Below are 7845 nucleotides of genomic sequence, written 5' to 3' on the forward strand. Positions count from 1 at the left end.
TTTAAAAATAATTTATGTAGATCTAATCGTCAGAGTATTATAAATTATAATTTATGACAAATATATATCACCTATTCACCTATGTATTTCAGCTTGCTAGTCGCTTGCTCATATACTAAATTAGCGAAAATTCAAGTATTATTTTTAAGATTTAGTTCCATAAATATTTTAGTACAAAACTAAACCAAACATCTCAAGATAATACTGAATAAACGGTTTATCTGAAAATAAACTCTTACAATTATATTTATCATCAACGGCGATAAGTTTACATTGTATATTATATTCAACTAGTCTATAAATGTATGAGCAAGAGCCAAGGATATATAGTACTTATATTCAATTCGTTATTGTGACAAAATTAGTATAAGAATCAACGCGCGTTACTTATTCTATCGTTTTCCGACCTCCGATCACACGCCGTTTTCCATAATAGTTCTAAATTAATTGAACTTTATATTATTATGAATCCGATTCGTTTTCCGCTGCTCTGCAATGTGCAGCATAATATAACATCGACAAAAATTACGTATGTAATAAACACCTCTTATCCGCGTCTCTTAAGGTCAAAAACGTTACTACGAACACGCAATGTAGTCATCGCTGTGTAATATAAGCATACAGAATGTGATAATAATATATTCATTTAAACATGGTAGTTATAAAAGAAACACCGCAGCCTGGGGTCGTAAAACGATTTGTGCGAGCCGTGAATCTCAACAAATTCGCTAAAGTGAGAGGTTATATATATATGTAATATATGTATAATACTATACACACACCAATACCTATATACTTCTGTAGGTAAATATAATAATATAATTTTACACATTTACATAATAGCTCGAAAACTACGAGTGTGCTACTCGGAATTGGGTGGGCATGTGTGATGATATTCGCGGCTCCGATATAAGGTTAGGCGTGTGTAAACATCATCGGTACACAAAATTTGTGCACTTTAGGTGTAGCGCCGTAGCCTATGTTTTATATACGTTTTATTATCTAGTTAGATAGTTTTATCTAACTATCCTATATGGGTTGAAATAACGAGAAAAAATCATCCTCCGACTCTTAAGGAATGTATATTTATTTAACTTATGTTGAAATTTGTACAACATAGTTTCTGAGATTAGAATTTCAAACATGTAAACATGATAATTTTGTTAAACATTAAACTCACATTCATCCCTCTCGACATTGATTCTAAAAGAGGGGTGCTAAGTTCTAAAAACAACAGTGAGTCGACATATTCTGAAGAAACCCTGCATATATGCTACACAAGCGAAAGCTTGAGACTAGCATTTAACTGATCAACTACTTAATTGATTTTTTTACATCGAAATACTCTAATGAAATATTTTAATTCTGAATGCAAAATTTAAAATGTATATATGTATATATATATATATATATATATATATATATATATAACCTACGATATATAACGATAAAAACAAATTATATAAAAAAATAATATTTAAATAACGAGTGTTGTGCTCGGAGCAATTGAATTCAGGGTTGGTAAATTGAGTCCCAAATGACCCTAACTCGGTAAATTGAGTCCCGGGGAAAAATAGGTAGTAGGTAAGTTGAGTCCCACGGAAAAACGATTTATATGCATTTAAAATTTAAAAATATGCACTATACAATTTTTATTTGTGATTTGTACTATTTGTAGACATTCATTAACTGCATGTATATGATTTTGAAAATAGCAACATGTATTTTTATTGCATAAAAAATAATTATATAATTAATAAAAATTCAATTAAAATGCATGTTGCTATATTCAAAATCATATAGGTACATGCAGTCAATGAATGTCTACAAATCACAAATAAAAATTGTATAGTGCATATTTTTAAATTTTAAATGCATATAAATCGTTTTTCCCTGGGACTCAAATTACCTACTGCCTTATTTTTTTCCGGGACTCAACTTACCTACTACCTATTTTCCCAGGGACTCAATTTACCGCTTTCAAAATGCACCAAACTTATCTCGGACTCAATTTACCTAGCCCCATTGAATTGGCTCCCCAATACAGGTAGTCAATATTTTACCCTTAATAAGTACCTTTGAATTGGCTCCCAAGAATTAACTGTTGAATTGGCTCCCTACCGTTTTTTTTTTCAAAAATTTATTGATTGCCAATATGTTAATAATTTAAAGTACATATAATTCGTAATTCATATATTTTATATCGTTACACAAAATTATATTAAAAAATTAAAAAAACAGACAGTATTTTAGCAAAGTGCGTCATTATAAAATGTATAAATAAAAATCATTAAGTTAAACAAAAATATTATATTAGACTATTTTTTGGGGTCTATACTTATAATAATTTTTGTATCAGATTAAGTACTATATAATATATATAAAAAGTTGAATATATTTGGATTTTACATCGCAAAAGTAAACGCCTATAATATGAGAATCCCTGGTTAAAACTAATATTTAACAATTTAAGGAGCCAATTTAAATATACATTTTTCAGGAGCCAATTCAAGGATCGAATTTATATTTACCCAAAATTGGGAGCCAATTCAATGGTAGCCGTTGTGCTATACAACATAAAATAATAGCCAAGCAGTGAGCTATATATTATACCTATAATACGTACAATATATCTATGTATATTGCATATGATGACGAATGGTCGTTTCGTATATAGGTGTTTATGTATACTCGCATATTTATATGTATTAATTGGCAACAAAATATACTTCCTGTAAATATTAAATTGATTATTTATTTAATATACCTACACGTACTATTTATTTATTTTTTTACTTGGCTCGAAACGCTACCGCATTTCTAAATAGTTGATCGATTCATGAAAATAAAAACTGACAAAACCGGTCTTGCTAAATACCTTTCGTCAAAAAACTATACTATATCCTGATGACCATATAATGACATAATATATTATATTATGTAGGACATACGCGGATCGGGAGTCATCGCGGCGGCGTGCGTTGGAGGAAGCGTTTTCGATTAATAGAAAAACGCATTAAAAAAAAAAATGTTCGAATGTTCCAAACAAGGATTGACCCAACATATAATATATCACATAACATGTACCCCCTTAACCTACGTAATCGTAGTCGTCGTCGGTGTATATCATACATTCATACATATAATTACTACATTAGAATACGCACTCTTAAATACTCGTGACGGCTTACAACCGCCAATGCACTGCTACGAAGTGTTGTAAATTTGCAATCGACAGGTGCAGTGGTATAATATGTGCGCGTATCGTCACTTTTTATAATAATCAGTGATTAATCAGGTACCTAAAACCTTTACCTAAGCCACGATAATATCTAATGATGCTCATCATCAAAGTTTAGTATATAAGTATAGTATAATTTACAAATGTGATTAATTACGATATCATATTTTTTACCGGTACTTTCGTCTGGCCATCTGACGACTATATTGTATAGTTTATATGAATTAACACGGCGGGTCAGTTAGATCGCTGTTTCTTCTACGGAAGTAATACCTAATTATGATTGCCAACAGAAAAATATTCTATATATTATGCGTATATTATTATGTGATATAATATATATTTGAATATTTATATAACTTAATATATATTATATATAGGTATAAATGATATAATACTATAGTACAGGTACAGGGTGGCTAATACTATATGACGTATCCTATAACATTATACGTTATACCTAGGTATCTATTAAAATTTTGATTTTTTGAAATTCTCAAGTGAATACACTTAAGTACCATATTTACAAGTACAATTTTTCATACCATTTATGGACTATCCTGTAGTGTTACACACTTATAGTTTCCAAATGAGAACGATCTTTTTTTACATTATATATTGTTAAGTAGATTGATTTTTTTCAACGTTTTGAAAATAAGTATTATTAGATTTTAACGAACAACTTTAGAGTTATTTAACTTACAAAATTCTATATTAGAGATAATATAGGTTCGTTATAAGCTTATATAACAGGCTTGGAAGATAATATGAAAATTATATAATTAATCATCATCAGGTGACGCTGAGAAACACACTGGAAACGCTCTTAAAGTGTATTATAATATTATCAAATGTTACCCTATTTGCCGGAGGGCTTGCCATTATTTGTTTACCCGCTGAATACGTGTTTTTTGACATTTCCTATGCTCCGATCGACAACTTGTTATTTATCGACTGAAACATATCAGCATAAATCGTTTAATGTATGTATAAACCTACAAATGTATATATAAAATACTACACCTTCAGCCGTCCATCAAGGACGTCTCAGTCAAGTCTTGTGTATATGATATACGAAAACGGTGCAACATTATAGCTCGTGTTATTATTCCGCGTCTCCTATAGCTATACACTTATATGCTATCAACTTTTAGGCGGAAGCGTGAAAACATATAACGCAAGGACGTAATTACTGCAGGATGACTTAAATGGTCATATAATGTATATGTAAATACATATAATAATAATCATAGGTATCGATTTGGATTATCCTTGCATATATATTATACACCCTAGTATGATTCACGCGTGGTATGACATTATGCAACAGTTGTAGCTGGTATATTGTACACAAATTGGAGTATCTATATACTTAGCAACAAATGAAAATTTTGATTGATCGATGTAACTTTATGTCTAGGTATATTAATTTTTGATAAGTAGTTTAATATATTTCAGCCGATTATAATCTCACGTGGCCGCGAAAACAATTGGCAATATTATATTCGGTGGTATATAGTTATATTGTACACTTTTGGGAAAGTATAACGACTATACTACTTTTGTAGAAAGTTTCTAGTGTAAGAAGAAAATAATGATTTTCCGAACCATCTTCGTGCGTTGTTATACTATTATTAACTATTCTATACTTATATTATAGATACTCGTAGTCATACTATAAATTATAATAGTAGCCCTATTATGTTATTATTATTTTTAAACATTGTTTACATCGTAAACCTATTATGCAGTGAGAAGAAACCATAACGTTAACGTACTCAACACACATATGTGCAGTGAGGCGTATGTGTGTTCAAGTATATACCGTATACCGTATATACCTATTATACATAGTTAATGACCTTCCACGGCGCGTGCGCGCGCACACACACACGTATAGAGTCGGTCCACTGCACCACTGCACTGCGGTCGTTAGACAGCAGAATAGTAATCGGGTGCATTTTGCACGCGAATGCACACGAAAATCGTATTACTTTACAGTACCACCGACAACACGCTGTATAAATACAGCATTGTTAAAATGATATAGCCATATATATAGGAGGTACCTATATATACCTGAATTATATTTTAGGTAGGCTCCTATACGGCTGCACACACACACATATATATCATATATATATATATAGAGATATGATATATACACCTCGACAGGTGAGTGTCCGTGTTATATATAACACGTCCTGTACCCGACTTCGACACGATATCGCGATCAGAAAAATTATTCAAATGAGCGCAAAAATTACGGGCGGTTGCGCGCTCTCAATATATATCGATCACTTTCACTGGTCCTGCTTTCACCCGCGCGGTTAAACGTTAAACGCTAACACACACGAGTACGCGTATTATTATTACCATGTGCCATACACAACACCTCTGCTGACAACGAAAATTCATACGATAATAATAATAATATTTTTGTTACACACACACGCGTAAGGCGACATAATAATCATAACACCGCAGTGGCGTAATTTGGGCATATTTATGATTGTGAGAGAAATTACATTTTTGTGCATTTATTATCAATAACTCGCCTCCCCCTCCTGGAAAAAAGTTCATTTTATCATATTAATGAGCTACTCGCTTAATGCAGAAAGTAAATCTGTAAAAAGTTGAATAAGCCCCATAATTGAAAAAATAAGTTGATAATATGTTATGTCAGACCTAACCTTTTAAACAAATAGTTTTCATAACTTAATATTTACTATAATATGACGCCAGCTAGACACTTCTCTACAGTACACATTGTGTAATTGTTTATATGAATAATGAACATGATCTATATCTAATAATGATTAGAACTAGTAATGATTAGTGATAAAAAAGATGATAATGTTAATACATAATATTAATTCAAAAAAAAAAAATGCTGGAGCTACAAAAACATGTTCGTTATTATTACCACCGTCATCTATCGATTTTTTCCCATTAACGAATCCCATATGGTGGCAATTTGATGAGGTCCTTAATTCCATGTTTAAAGTAGTAAGATTTTTTTTTTAATTAACAATTTGCGTTACCTGTTGGTCTAGGGAATCGTTTAGGATGAGAATATAGGGAAAAGGGTGTGGATATTATCTATAATAATATGTGAGACCTTAAGTAGATTTTAATATGATGAGCATGATTCAGTAAATATAAATTGTATCCCAATAAAAGCTCTGGTTAAAAATCTAATCTTAATGCGGCTCGTAGGCCATATTTCGCAGATATGCATATATTAATTATGTTAGTATAACGACTGTGTTTCTGTTATGCGTACGTTAATTGAGTCAATCAAAGATTAAAAAATTAAAGAAATTCCGAGGTTTTTGAGCAAAACCAGTTTTCGATTTTGTTTCTTTAGTGTAGCTCTAAAAAAAAAAAATAATTGTAGATGCATGAAATTTCCACAGAATAATTTTATTAATAATTTCTACACATAACATTGGGACGCAACATACAGTTAGCCCAGCGATTATTGTCTTGACTTAAAGCTAAGTCATTATATAACCACGATCCTTCATAAATATTACGTATAACGCCACCCCTGCTCTCACGCATACGCTTTTTACGCCATATTTTCATATGTAAGTTGATTCATTTGGTGCTATTAATTCTACCACAAATAACACCTTTACTGTTGTTACAAGTTTTTTTCTAAATAATAGTTATGTACATTGATTAATACAATTATGCTTTAATTGGTTTTATCGCGCAACTAATACTGAAATTTGGTAACCGGTGCATTCAACTCTTCACTAATTTATTGTAATAGATAAATATATGTTTGTAAGCATAAAATCTATGTCCATTTGCATAATCCAGCACTTAGTATATTATAATGGAAGAGTTGCGCGTACCCATATACTTATTCGACGCAATAATAAGATTAATACGTTGCGGCGTACACGGTACGAGGACGTAACGAAAACTCGAAGTCGGTGGAAAGGATGGTAAAATCCGAGGGAACTGAATAATGTTAAATATTATTACATTGTTGTTTTAGCAATGCTCAACGATCAAGCAATACAATAACGGGGGAAAAGAGAGGAGCTTTGCAAGACAAAGCAGCGGCGCGGCGTAGGAATCCTCCGGAGGACATCGCAAATATATATTATGTAGAAACTTGTTGTGTTATTTTTCGAACAGATTTCGGACACAGAATACGATATGGTATTAAATTAAATACTATATATGTATGCGTGTATACGTCTTCGCGTGGGAAAACCAAGGACCTGTTGCCGCCCCACGATGGGTTGTAACATCATACAATGTATATGATATCCGCCGTTTAGCCTTGTACATAATACGAATGTAATACCTACTATAATAATATATTCGACGTACTTTCGGACGACGACCACGACACACGGACTACGACGAATTTTGTGTAATGCATACGATTTTATAATATAAAGATAACTATATTACTATATAAATAAAACATATTGTTATTATGGACGTATAGAGGTATATATATATATATGAAAACGGTCCTATATATGTATATAGGACCGTTTTCAGGTCAACCATGCGGTGTATATGCGCTTAAAATATAAATTCTTGGACGAGCTCAGACAAGCGCGATGTCCGAAGAT

Source organism: Diuraphis noxia, unplaced genomic scaffold (genome assembly GCF_037042655.1).
Source record: "Diuraphis noxia isolate RWA-SAM2 unplaced genomic scaffold, SU_Dnox_SAM2 contig0005, whole genome shotgun sequence".
NCBI lineage: Eukaryota > Metazoa > Arthropoda > Insecta > Hemiptera > Aphididae > Diuraphis > Diuraphis noxia.